This window comes from Pseudonaja textilis, chromosome 10 (genome assembly GCF_049901715.1).
Source record: "Pseudonaja textilis isolate UNSWEBS1 chromosome 10, rPseTex1.2, whole genome shotgun sequence".
In the NCBI taxonomy this organism is placed as follows: Eukaryota; Metazoa; Chordata; class Lepidosauria; order Squamata; family Elapidae; genus Pseudonaja; species Pseudonaja textilis.
The window spans coordinates 9,947,963-9,962,694 of record NC_141999.1 but is presented as its reverse complement, the minus strand read 5'-3'; the positions used below and the strand labels follow the sequence as shown (position 1 = coordinate 9,962,694).

General features: G+C 43.5%; 1 protein-coding gene and 1 non-coding gene across 3 annotated transcripts in view; one reads left to right on the top strand and one right to left on the bottom strand.

Moving 5' to 3' along the window:
- Window positions 1-14,732, bottom strand: part of MAN1C1 (mannosidase alpha class 1C member 1) — a 174,755-nt gene that overhangs the window by 100,378 nt on the left and 59,645 nt on the right. The window lies entirely within an intron of this gene.
- On the top strand, window positions 2,982-3,128 carry LOC113437743 (U6atac minor spliceosomal RNA). Its single transcript, XR_003374285.1, has one exon. It is a non-coding gene; the product is annotated as a U6atac minor spliceosomal RNA (small nuclear RNA).

The window sequence follows — 14,732 nt, the reverse complement described above, 5'->3', positions numbered from 1 at the left end:
AGTTCATGTCCCAGGTGTGGCCAGAGGCTGAAGACTACCTGTAGGCTAAAAGTTCACTTCATTTTTGACCCAACCATGCCCACACAGAACCATTGGTTCACACTGGTTCACACAGCACTGTCTTAGGCCTAAAGCTATTTACCCATGTAGGAGGTGTATTGACATTATCCTTCTCACCTTTCCTAATACCTGGGGTGGGATGCTACCGGTTCTGCCCGGCTCTATAGAACCAGTAGCTCTGAAGAGCAGCAGACATAGAACCGGTTCTGTGTTTGCTGCTGTTTGGCCCACCCGCCTGCCTGGGCTCTTTCCTGTCCTTTATTTCCTGCTTTTTCAACCTCAGCTGCTTTGCGCGGCACAGCTGAGGTTGAAAAAGCAACGAAAAAGAGGATTTTCAAATGCTGCACACCTGCGCACAACACTTTTCAGCTGTCCGGGTGGCACAGCCTAAGGTTTTTTTACATGCGTGCGTAGTCACCAAACTAGTAGTAACACCGGTTGAATCCCACCCTTGCCTAATACTTTCTCCTATTGGTACCTATGATTTATCAGTTGGTGTATCTTATGTTTATTGCTTGTAACTATAATCTATATATGACCTATCACTCTGTTGTTTGTATGTACACTGTGAGCTTATGTCCTGGAGACAAGTTCCTTGTGTGTCCAATCACATCCTATTCTATTCCATTCCATTCCATAATTCCCATGCCTATTCCCATGTTTGCTTAACAGCTCTTGCAGAAATAATTGTAAAATCCGATCAGTTGTCTGGGTGAGCCGATTTATGATTGTCACAAGTCATGACTGTGATGGGCAGTCTTCATTATGGTCTTAACTCAAGGACTAGCTGCAGCCAAATAATAGACCACATTTTCTCCCTGATTAACTGGTGAACCCAGAATCTGCATCTCTGTCTTTCAAAGCAATGTCACAAAACGACCACCTGGGTCACTTGCCAAGGTTTTGGACGACTCCTAGAGAGTTCCCAACATTTGGAACCAAGTCGTGGTTTTTAATGTGAGAAGAGGAAAAATTACACAGTTGCAGGGCAAAGATAATAAGCGTACAGACAATATCAAGTAAATGAAATTTAGTTTTCATTCTGATGCTTAACAGATAATCAGAGTTGGAAGGGAGCTTATAGGTCATCTAGTCCAACCCCCCCGCCCAAGCGGGAGACCCTACACCATTTCTGACAAATGGCAGTCCAGTCTCTTCATGAAAGCTTCCAGTGATGAAGCTCCCACAATTTCCGAAGGCAAAAAGCTGTTCCACTGGTTGATTGTTCTCACTGTCAGAAAGTTTCTCCTTATTTCCAGGTTAAATCTCTCCTTGTTCAGTTTCCATCCATTATTCCTTGTCTGGCCTTTGGAAGCTTTGGAAAATAGCTTGACCCCTTCTTCCTCCCTGTGGCAGCCCCTCAAATATTGGAAGACCTCTATCATGTCTCCCCTGGTCCTTCTCTTTACTAGACTAGCCAAGCCCAGTTCCTGCAACTGTTCATCGTATGTTTTAGTCTCTAGTCCCCTAATAATCCTGGCTGCTCTTCCCTGTACTTTTTCTAGAGTCTCGACATCTTTTTTATAATGTGGTGACCAAAATCCTGCTCATTTTTGTGTGTGTGAATGCAGCCTTTTGTGCTTGGCTCTGCGCTCTCTTCTATACCAGATTCATTATCAGACAAATGCAAAAACGAATTTTCCTTTGAGCTACCATGGAGAGCTAGATGATTAAATATTTTATACCAGTCAGATTCTTTTTCAGGGATTCGATCAGCTTGGGAAGTTTTGGCCAGGTTCTTTCAGGAAAATTGGGTGAGCCAAGCCAAGAGATTTATTGTACAAAGCTTTTCACGGCCCTGTTTTTCTCCCCAAGTCTTTTTATGTTGGTTTCTAAGTAACTGCTTTGAAGATTGTTATTTCTTTTCTATAATGGTAGCAAACTACATTGTGACCCCTTTTTGGAGACCGAAAAAAAAAACCCCTGCCTATAAATCTTTTTATTTAAGATAAATCTTGTTTTGGTGCCTACTTGAGGTCACCTTGTCAAGATGTCTTTGAAAACTGGGTTCATGGGGGGGAAATAGTCTGGTTTTAACATTTTATCTCTTGTGCATTTATACTCTTGAATATATTCTATGCAGAACCCTTAAACGGATTAACATTGCCTTGTGAATAGGCATTCCTGTTTATTAAAATTGCAAATTACCTCCAAATTGGGCCTTGGTGGGAGGGGAACTACTTTAAGGCATGGTAGCAAAAATGCAGAGGAGTCTGGCAGGACTTCTTCCAACTTCAGGTAGTCCTCGAATTACAACTGTTCATTTAACCATAGTTCAAGGTCATGATGGCCTTGGAAAAAGTGACTTTGGCAAGAGTTGGCTAGCTGTCAAATCACCCTTGACCCTGGATTTCCCCCACTCCCTGGGTGTATCATAATTCATATTCTCCAATGGGACACATCCATAGCCAAGAGTCATCAATCATACCCTCCAGTTAGAATTTTGCAGAAACTTCGGTCGCCTGGAAACTATGAAAACATCTATGTTTTCGGTTTTCAGTTTTGGTTTTGCAAGCTGCTACATTACTCCCCGCTCTCTTTCTGCTGGCAACTCTAAAAGACCAGAGAAATATTTTATGAATTGACAGACGTATCACCTGGACTCAATCTTACAACCATGGAAGCAATTCGGGGCCACATGATCGCAATTCGGATGCTTGGCAACTGGCTCGCATGACTGGTTGCAGCATTCTGTGGTCTTGTGATCACAATTTGTGGCCCTTTTTTTTGCCAATTTCCAACCCCCCCAAAAAAGCATGCATGGGAGAACTGGATTCACTTAACGGCCACGGTGGTTTGCTTAATGACCCCCATACAAATTGTTGTAAGATAAGGTCTGACTTAAGACTGCAATGATTTATGGTGGGAAACTCCAGCACCAATTGTGATCATTAAGTCGAGGACAGATTTTATTAAATGGCATGAAGCATGAAAAAAAGAGAAGCTCAGAACTCCCCTTGATAAGAATGGAAAAGGTCCCTGCAGTCAGCACAATGACACCTATGGCTAGGGCACCAAAGGAGGAAAATCTAACATTCCCCCCCTTTAATATCTTGGTAAAATTCTGTTTTGAGGCCCAGATAAATAGATCTAGATTCTTTTTATGCAGCCAGCTAAATGAACAGCCAACTTAAAATGAGACTGGTCGATGACCTAGCAAAAATTCAGGCTTTTAACAGAACAGAATAACAGAGTTGGAAGGAACCTTGTAGGTCATCTAGTCCAACCTCCTGCCCAACAAGACACCCTCTACACCATTTTTGACAGGTGGCAGTCCAATCTCTTCTTGAAAGTCTCAACTGATGGCGCTCCCACAACTTCCGAACGCAAGCTATTCCACTGGTTGATTGTTCTCGCTTGTCAGAAAATTTCTCCTTATTTCCAGGCTGAATCTCTCCTTGTTCAGTTTCCATCCATTATTCCCTCTCTGGCCTTGGGGTGCCTTGGAAAATAGCTTGATCCCCCTCCTCTCTGTGGCAGCCCCTCAAATATTGGAAGAGTGCTATCATCACTCCCCTGGCCCTTCTCTTCACTAAGCCTAAAAGTCTAGAAGCTGATTGAAAGTTTTATTTATTTCATATTGTGCTTATGACCCTTTGGATAGGTCAAGAATCAGCATTTGCTCAAAAATAAACAAAAAAAACCCCCTCCCCATACAGCTTAGAAAGAAAACAACCAGAGCTCCAGACCGATCCCTTCTCCCTACATCCGAAATGAGTTATTGTCCAGCCTGACTTACGGGGGTCAGATAAGGGACTCGCCAGATAAGGGACCGGGCGATGGGGTGTGATGCATGCAGGACTAAGAAGAAGGCCCACTGTTGGAGGAATGCTGAAGGAAGGGTAGCTGAAGTGGCAGGACTGATCCTGCAAACATCCACAGGTCCGGATGTTGGCTTTGTTTCCTGTTGGGGATTGGAGGAGGCCTAAACCTGCATTGGGGGAGGGCTCCTGGGTGGGTGGACTGCAGGGTGGGTGGGTGGTGTTTGGGGAAAAGACATAAAAGCAGCAGCACTGGTAGAGGCAAAGCTCCCAGGGCTAGCTTTATATCTGACTCGTTCTCTTGTTGTTGCTGCTGCTGGTTTATTTGCTAACCAAGGTGGATGAAAAGAAACCCGGCATCTATGTTCGTATTCTGAGTTCTTTCTTGGGCCTGCTGCAAGGAGTCAGCTACAGGCAGTTGGAGAGTTATACAGATAGTCCTTGACTTATGACCAAATCACTTAGCAGCTGTTCAAAGTTACAACAGACACCCCGAGCGTAGAGTGAATTCTGAGATTCCCACAGCTCCCTCCCGTCCTCTCCCCTGACCAATCACATGATCACATTTTGGGTGCTGCTCATCAAGTATTTTTTATTTATTTATTTATTTATTTATTTTATTTTATTCTTATTTTGTCGATTGCTTACAAGATAACAGGTATAAGTAAAAAAACATAGTTAGGAATACATGGGTACATATATAAGAAAAATAAATAAGTAGCCCATTTGTGGCTAGTTGCAGTGTCCCGCAGTCAGGTGGTCACAATTTATTATGCTTTTGCTGAAAATCAGACCTGGCTCCCAGTTCTTGGCAAAAAACACTGCATAGCAACAATGGATTTACTTAACAACATGGATTCACTTAACGACCAGGGTGATTCGTTTAATGACCTCTGCAAAAAAAAAAGTTGTAAGGTCACACAACGACGGGCTTGACAACCTTCACAACTTCACAACCTTCACTGTAATCCATTGGCTATAAAAATGGGCGAAGGAAACCTTCTGCAATTCTGCAGGTGGGGACTTTACAGAGCTGGGAAGGCAACTGATGCTGCCTTAGCAGAACTTCAACAGGCAGCCCCCACTTCATCTAACACCCCCCCTCCCCCACACACCCTCTCCTCTCCCTCTGGTGCTCTGGCAAACCCAGCTTTTGTGGCTTAACCAACAAACAATTCTTAAAGAAGCCATAGCTTATGTGTTATGTGAACCAGGTGACGTGTATAGAACCCTAATACCCCAAGTGAAAAAGATTTCTTTCCCCCGAAGCTGAAACAATCCAAGAAAGCTGAAATCAAGAATTTAAGTTATTGATTCCAAAGCCATATAAAGGTTTACTCTGGACCAGCCTTTCCTGACAGGGCCATCAGCTCTTTGACAGACGCCTAAAACAGAAGTGATTTTTTTTTTTAACCATGCAGAGTACTCTTTAGCGTGATTTATTGAGATGAATCAGGTGAGGCAACAAAATTCCAGTAACTGAGCTAGTTTCTTTTCTTTTTTTTTCCAGCAAAGGGAAATGGTCTTTATTGCAGGCCCCTGGAAACCTTCGCTTAAACCCGCTTCTTGATGAGGCTGGAAGTGGGGCTTTGTTGTCCAATGGCTGAACTTCAAGGTTCCCCTGACCTTTTTTAAAACATCATGCGTTAATGCCAACTGATCTATGATGACCCTCTCCATGTTTTCCTTGAGTTGGTCGGTGGAATACAAGTGCCTGGCCATACTGTAGAGCTTCTTCTCCTGTTCGGCCACTTTCTGACGGAGCTTGTAGACCTTGGACTTCAGATTTTCATCCTGAAGCGAGTAAGCAGCAGCATGGACCTCTTTCATTGGCAAGGAGACCCTCCGGAGGAGGTTCAAGAGGCAGGCAGCTTCTTCCAGGTTCTGCTGGACCACCTTGAAGGCGGCAGACAAACTGAGCTAGTTCCTATTTAGAACTAATTGGTCCCTGTGTTAGCAGTGCAGGTGGTCTTTGATTTAAGACCACAACTGAGCCCCAAAATTTCTATTGCTAAGTGAGACATTTTGCTAAGTGAATTTCGCCCCATTTTAAAACCTTACTTGACACAGTTGTTTAGTGAATCACTGAAGTTGTCAAGTTACTAACGTGATTGTTAGGTAAATCTGGCTTCCCCATTGACTTTGCTTGTCAGAAGGTCACAAAAGGGGATCACATGATCCCTGGGACACTGCAAACGTCATACATGTGAGTCAGTTGCCAAGCGTCCCAATTTTGATCACGTAACCATGGGGATGCTGCAACCATCATAAGTATGAAATATGGTCATAAGTCACTTTTTCCAGTGCCATTGTAACTTCAAGCAGTTACTAAATGTTTTAAGTGATGGACTACCTGCATTAAGTCATCAATGTTTTTTCTATGGCTGAGAATCGACTATTTGTTATAATGTAGAACAGTGGTTGCCAACCAGTGGGCCAGGGACCACTGATGGATGGTCCACGAGAAAATTTTGGTGGTCCACAGAGAAATGTCACCCCAAAGCAATTAATCCAGGCTGCGCGGGAACACAAGGCTGTGCCACCCACATGGCCCGCAGGAACACAAAGCTTGCGTCACTTGCTTTGCGAACAACACGAAGTAGTGAGTGGAGGGGGGAAAGGGCAGAGGGGGGAAGCTTGCCCCACTCATCCCACACGCCTGGCCTGGCCACCGGGGTGCTTCTTTCTGCTTCTTTCTCCTTCTGCTTTTGGCTGCACACAAGGAAAGCAGCTAAAGTCTTTCTTTCTCTCCCCCAAACTCGGCCAGAAATGAGTCTTTGGGACCCTGCAAGGCCTCCTGCTCCAAGAGGCTGCATTGGCACAAGTGTCACAAAGACTCATTTCTGGTGGAGTTTGGGGGAGAGAAATAAAGACTTCTGCTGCTTCTGATGCTTTCCTTGCATGAAGCCAACCCCCCCACCCCAAGAACGGAGCTGGAAACGGCATCCTACGATCCCAAATAAAGAATGATCGATCGATAGGAAAATGGGGTGGGGAATTTTCCTGCAGACTTTTTTTGGGGTTCCCAGGGTCTCTGGTCCACGGGATTTAAAATGATGAGTTTGGTGGTCCCTGAGGTCCCAAAGGTTGGCGACCCGATGTAGAAGGCTGAACAATTGGCAGCACAGCTTCCTGAATCTGTATCAGGCTAGGAACCAACCCTGACCAGTTCTTCATAATGTCCATAATCCCCTGCCTCATTCTTTGTTTCTGACTGCAGCTGGTGTACAGTTCATGCTTTAGGCTTTTCCAATCACAGGGAAGAGCAGAATGAGTATCACATAGATTCTGGTAATTACGATCGTATTTCTATATTTAATTTAACATTTAAGGCTCCAGAATGCTTTTTGTGACAAGATGGCAACAGCATGTAACCCACAAAAATAAGCACTCAGCATCAATCTTCCTATAGACTTAATATAGAAAGCCAAAGCAGCTCAATATAACTGTCTCTACGGCTGCCTTTACATCCCGTTTTTAAGTAACAACAAGGATAAACCAGGTGGGGTAATATAATATTTCTTAACTCTATCCAAATCTCCCTCTAGAGCACAATCTTAGCAACTCCCAGAATTCCCCAGCCTGACATTTTCAACTTGCTCTAGACCAGTTTTCTCAACCATGTCAACTTAAAGATATGTGGACATCAACTCCAAAACATTCCCCAGCCAGCCATGTTGAAGTCAAGTTGCCAAAATTGAGAAACATTGCTATGGTGGATAAAGAACACATTCCTCAGCCAACCAACAACTGTTTCCCTCCTTTGCATCAGCTCAAGAAAGTGGATTTGGGAAGAGGTGGATAAGAAAGCTCTGGAGAGGGAAGAAGAGAAGAAGGAGGAAGGAAGGAAGGAAGGAAGGAAGGAAGGAAGGAAGGAAGGAAGGAAGGAAGGAAGGAAGGAAGGAAGGAGCAAGCTATGCCGTGCAACATTAGTCACAAAGAAGCCAATTCAGCAGGATTCCTAGTGATGACAGAACCCTTTTACATGGATTTCCTGGCAACCATTAGAGCTATAAGCTTGATTTTTTTTAAAAAAAAAAAAAAACCTGATGGATGTGCTTTTATGGAAGGTATAACAAGCAAAATAATGCAAGCCATTAATCTAACCATTAACCGTGCATTAATCACCAGAAAGCAAGTATAAGCAAGATTCCAGGTCAGGAGACGCTAATAGCAAAATAGCAAAGGTGGGTGGGCGTTGCTATAAAGAAGCATCCAGGTAGTCCTTGACTAACAACCACACTTGGGGCTGGAACTTCCATTGCTAAGCAATGGGGTTGTTAAATAAGTTACGTCTTTTTCCCACAGTTGTTAAGCAAATCCTGAGTTGTTAAATCAATCCAGCTTCCCCATTGATTTTGCTTGTTGGAAGCTGCCTGGAAAAGGTGCAATTGGGGAACATGTGATCCAGAGATGCTGTAACCATCAAATACACGCTGGTTGCCGAATGCCCAAATCGGGATCATATGGTTGAGAAAGATCTACAGGTAGTCCTCGACTTACAATAGTTCATTTAGTGACTGTTCAAAGTAACAACAGCACTAGAAAAAGTGATTTATGGCCATTTTTCACACTTACAACCTTTGCAGCATCCCCGTGGTCACATGATTTACATTTGGATGCTTGAGAACTGACTCATATTTGTGACAGTCGCAACTTTCTTTCAAGCAAAGTCAACGGGAAAAGCAGATCCCATTAACAAGAACTGCAGTGAGTCACTTAACAAATGTGACAAGCAAAAGTTGTAAAATCGCTTAACAAATGTTTTGCTTAGCAACGTAAACTTTGGGCTCGATTGCAGTCGTAACTTGAGGACTCCCTGTACAAGGGCCGTAAATGCAAGGGCTGACTGTAAATCACCTTTTTTTTCAGCACCATTGTAACTCTGGACATTTAATTCGAGGATTGCCCGTAATGCAAAAGCATGCAAATGCAAGTAGATAAATAGGTACCACTTTGGTGGGAAGGTAACAGCACTCCATGACATCGTACTGACCACATGACATGGAAACGTCTTTGGACAATGCTGGCTCAATGGCCTTGAAATGGAGTTGAGCATTGCTCCCCTACAGTTGGCAACAACTAGCAGAGTAAATATTTGCAGGGACTCCTTTTTATTGCCTGTAATGGGAAAACAATTCCAGGGAGGGTTTAACAGTAGAAGAAGTGAATGGGGCTGTAGAAAAAGCTCCCTAAAGAGCTGAAAAAAAAAAAAAAAGACAAATCCAGGAAGTGAAAGGTGAGGCAGATCATCAAGGAAGGATGCATAGATACAAGTAGCTGGAATTGCCAAGACAGCATCTCAGAAAGGCTAAAACTCGGAGTCAGTTGCGAGTGATGAAAGAGCTTAGAATGACAAGGATTCCTCCTCCGGGTATTTTCAAAATAAGCAGAGTCAGGTTCAATGCTTATATTGGCTTATTCTTCTCCAAAAGGGGAAGCATAAGATAAAGGGGGACAGGATTGAACCTGGTGACTGATAGGATCATGGCCAGGAAATACCTGTTGAGTCAGAATCTCCTAGATCAGGGATGTCAAGCTCAAGGCCCATGGGCTGGATCCAGGCCCCCATGTGCTTAGATCTGGCCCGTGGAGCTGCCCTGGGAACAGTGAGGGACCAGCCACGCAGCCCACCTGGGCTCCACTTTCGCTGGCAGAGGGCTGCAGGAGGCTATCGTGGCCAAAAACGGAGCCTCGATGAGGTGACATCAAGTTGGCCACGCCCACCCCAGCCACGCCCACCCCAGCCCCGAGAGGTCAAACATAACCCTGATGCAAGTCCTCAATGAAATTGAATTTGACACCCCTGTCCTAGATGATAATCTGGATGAACCTTTATGTATTATTTCTTAGTAATCCTGGATGAAATGATGAAGGATGAACAACTAGAGAATGAAAAAATTGCTTATTATCACAAAAGCAAAAAAAAAAAAAAAGTGGATGGGAGGAACTGTGAAATATCAGGCCAATCAACCTGACATTCATTCCTGCAAAATTTCTGGTACAGATCATACAACAAATACTCTTTTTAAGAACCTTGAAAGCAACTACAATTTAGCATGGTTTTGTTAAGGACAGTATTTCCAGACCAACCCAATCTCCTTTAGTAACTTCTTGAATAAATCTACCACAAACTATTGTTATAATATCTCGATTTCAACAAAGCATTTGACAAAATGCTCTTATCACTAGCAAGCTTGTTAAGCATGTGTTGAATGGCATGACAGCTAAGAGGATACATAGCTGGCTTAGTCATATTCAAAGAAATGTTCATCTGTGGCTCTTCATTAAACTGGAGGGAGGTATTTCGTGGGAAGTCAAAAGGTTCAGCTGTAGACCTTGGGCTCTTCAACATTTTTTTTATTAATGAACTGAATGAGGAGACAAAATGAATACTTATCACTCTTGCAAATAACCCAGAATTGAATAAGATAGCTAATACTTTGGCAGATTTAAATAAAATTCAAAACAATCTCAATGTATTAAAAATGGGATGGAAATAACAGACTGAAATTTAGCAGAAACAAATGCAAAGGTTGCCCTTGGGAAACAGAAAACACAGGTAAATCTCTGGGAAGGAAGGAAGGAAGGAAGGAAGGAAGGAAGGAAGGAAGGAAGGAAGGAAGGAAGGAAGGAAGGAAGGAAGGAAAGGGAAGGGAAGGGAATCTTGGCAACTTTAAGACCTGTGGACTTCAATTCCCAGAATCATGGCTGGTTGGAGAATTCTGGGAGTTGAAGTACGCAAGTCTTAAAGTTGCTATGGTTAGATACCCTGGTTTAGAAGAATCTAAGCCCAGAGGAACATCAATATTTCTTGTTTGTTACTTTGGAGGGCAAAATATGGAATAATGGATTAAAATTATAGAAAGATAAATTGTGACTGAATTTTTTTTTCTTAGTGGATAATGGGACCAAGGATTTGAGGCATCCAGGCAGCCGTTAATCAGGAATGTTTTAATTTGGATTCCTGTACTTCATGTAGGGAGGGAAGGAAACACCGCCCTGGTCCTTTCCGATCCTATGATTCTTTTTTAATGTGCGCTATTATAATGCGCTATTATGATTATGTGCTATTTAAGGAATAGCATATACCACTACAGGAAGTCTCTGTATTCAGAACGTTTGACTTACGGAGAACCTGTAGTTATGAATGGACTGCCACGAAGCCCATTCTATTACAATTTTGAATAATACACAATGGTTTGTAATAACAAATGTACACGCTATTTTGCGATAGCCATGAAACTATTGTGTGGTTTTAGTGGTTCGGCAGCTCAGGGAAGGAGAATGCTGCTTGCCATTGTAAGTCTAGTGCTGTGTTGAGCGTGTAACTTTGGCTTAATTTTGTCTCTTATTTACCCTTGTAGCCCAAAGCACAAATACAATTTAAGCGCTGGTGATGCATCAAAGAATCGCTGGCAGAGGGTTGCAGGAGGCCGTCGCAGCCAAAGACGGATCTTGGGAGCCTGTTTTCGCTGACAGAGCACTTGGGCCACCACAAGTGCCCCCAACATGAGTGACGACAAGCTGGCCATGCCCCCTGGCCACACACCCCTAGCCCCCCAAGGTTAAACACAACCCAGATGCATCCCTCAATGAAATCAAGTTTGACAGCCCTGGTCTATACAAACCTCCCTTGATATGTACTCCAAGGTAAAGATAAAATATATGCTGCAGGGCGTCCTCAACTTACGACCATTCAAGGTATAGTGGCACTGAAAAAAAAATGATTTACAACCAATCCTTGGACTGACAACCATCACAGCATCCCTATGGTCATGGGACCAAATTTAGACACTTGGCAACGGGTATATCTTTCCTATGGTTGCAGTGTCCAGGTGTTGTGGTTCGCCGGCAGCAGGTGTGGACAGCTGAGGTCTTGGAGGGTGAGGACTCAGATGAGGGGCCTGTGTGTGATGCAGGGATGGGGCCAGGACCATCCGGGAGTGGAATGCTGCCTTTGGAGATTGTGGAGGCTGGCAGAGTGATGAAGAGGTCCCCAAGGAGCCTGTACCCACTGCATGTGCGCGCAGGGCTGCTCGAAGGAAAGAGCAGCTGCAGCAGCATGGGTGACTCAGGAGTAAGGCTGCAAGGTAATGGCCCCTCCTTCAAGAGATAAAAGCCAGCTGAGAAATCAGAGTTCTTTGCAGGAAGCAAATAAGTTTTTGTACTCAAGCCTTGTGGATGTTCAGAATATCTTGGTTGGTGTTTGGAGACTCTTTGTGTTTGAAATAATTCTTGGCAACTTTATCTGGTGTTCTTGGCAGCCTTGCACAACCTTGGCAAGGCTCCTTCTTATCAGAGACGAAACAGCCTTTTAACCGTGAAGGAACGGAATTTGTAAAGAATCATTAAAAGGTTTTGCTGTTACCTCTGTTTCGTGTTTGTTTCCTTGGAACAAAGTTTGGGTCAGAACAACAGAGGTCATATAATCACCATTTGCAACATTCCCAACATTCCAACAACAAAGACAATGTGGGAAGCTGAATTGGCTTAATGATTGTGCGATTCACTTAACGACTGCAGTGATTCACTTAATAACCGGGGGGGGACATAAAATTGGGCAGGAATCACTCAACTGCCTCATTAAGCAAGAGAAATTTTGGTCCCAGTTGTGACTGTAAGTCAAGTATTGAAAGTATTAAGGCAAACATTTACTGACTGACATTATGTCAGAAACGTAGCTACCTGTACTGGCTTATTTACAAACTTGACTTAAAGACAGAATTTTGCTACAGTTCTTGTTTGTAACCTGGGAGTTGCCCACATCTGTAGTACTAGAAAAGGCCATGCTTTAAAATCTGATGCTATGAAGTAGGAACCTTGTGGGGTTCCCACGGGAAGTCACAGTAACTTAGAGTAAGACAACATGAATGGCTAAAAGTCAGCCAGAATTTAAAGCAATTAAATTAGCTTGCACTCGATGTGAAGAAGGCAAGCCACGAGAGCACAAAAGAGAGACCCTGGGGGCATGTGATTAAGAGATAGATCGATGTTAAGTTCCTTATCAAAGAAGGAATTATGGTGGTCTTACATCTAAAATATACCGTTCAGGTGTAAGCCAAGGCATGCTGTAAGTTCAACAATGATGCTCTGAAATTAGATGCGCTTCCAAGAGGCTAGGATAAAAAGCTTGCAAGTAACAAAGCTTCTCCCTAGGTTGAATACCACATTTCTTTACACACATGTGCAAAATCAGGATGTGTTTGTGTGTGCCCACACAAGAAATACCAAAACTGCAGAAAAAGTGAGCGTGCTTTCTCTAGCACACGAGCTTTGTAAGTTATGAGGTGTCCATGCACGGGGTATTTTGTTTGATTGTGGTTCTTGAACAAGGGCTAATTAATCAGCCTTAAGCAGCCATAAGAGAGACAGTTTGGTGTTATTTACAGCACCGGTAGTCCTCGACTTACAACAATTTGTTTAGTGGCCGTTCAAAGTTACAATGGCATTGGAAAATGTGACTTATGATCAGTTTTCACAGTTACGACCTTTGCAGTGTCCCCAGGATCACGTGATTAAAATTTAGAGGCTTGGCAACTGGGTCATACTTACGACGTTGCTGTGTCCCAGGGTCATATGATCCCCTTTTGCGACCTTCTGACAAGCAAAGTTAATGGGGAAGCCAGATTCACTTAACAACCACGTTACTAAATTATCAACTGCGGTATTCACATAACCACTGAGGCAAGAAAAATAATAAAATGGGGGCAAAACTCACTTAACAAATGTCTCACTTAACATTAATAATTTTGGCTCAGTTGTGGTCGTAAACTGAGGACTACCTATATTTATTATTTGAATCTCAACTTTTATTATTTTTACAAATAGCAATAGCACTTAGACTTATATACCGCTTTATAGTGCTTTACAGCCCTCTCTAAGCAGTTTACAGAGCCAGCATATTTCCCCCAACAATCTGGGTCCTCATTTTACCCACCTCAGAAGGATGGAAGGCTGAGTCAACCTTGAGCCTGGTGGGACTCGAACTGCTAAATTGCAGCCAGCAGAAGTAGCCTGCAGTACTGCACTCTAACCACTGCACCACCGTGGCTCATAAAACAAGGCAGCAGACATATCTAACACACCTCCTATTTTCCCCACAATAATTCTATGAGGTGGACTAGGCTGAGAGAGCAGGACTGACTCAGAGTCATTCAGCTGGCTTTCATGGTTAAGGCAGGACTTGAACTCACAGTCTTTGACTTTATAGCCTGGTGCCTTAATCCCTAGACCAGAGGTCCCCAAACTTGGCAACTTTAAGACTTGTGGACTTCAACTCCTAGAATTGAATTCTGGGAGTTGAAGTCCACAAGTCTTAAAGTTGACAAGTTTGGAGACCTCTGCCCTAGACCAAACTAACTCTCAGTATAGTGGCTAATATGTCAGGCTAGAAAACCGGAGACCGTGAATTCTAATCTTGCTTTGGATATGAAACTAACCTTGGGTCAGTCACCCTCTGTCAGCCCTAGGAAGAAGCAGGCAATGGCACACCATTTTTGAAAATCTTGCCAAGAAAACTGCAGAGATCCACCCAGGCAGTACCAGGAACCAACATTTTCAATGTCATAGTGGCCTGGCGGTGCAGTGGTTAGAGTGCAGTACTGCAGGCTACTTCTGCTGACTGTCGGCTGACTGCCATTTGGCAGATCGAATCTCACCAGGCTCAAGGTTGACTCAGCCTCCCATCCTTCCGAAGTGGTTAAAATGAGGAGCCAGATTGTTGGGGGCAAGAGGCTGACTCTGTAAAAACTCTTAGAGAGGGCTGTAAAAATACTGTGGAGTGGTATATAAGTCTATTGCTATTTACCCAAAGGCATTGACAGGAAATAACATACCATATATTGCTACCTTCAATAGCAGCATCAACAAAACACGCGAAGCCCAAAAGGTCAAAGCACATGTCAGTTT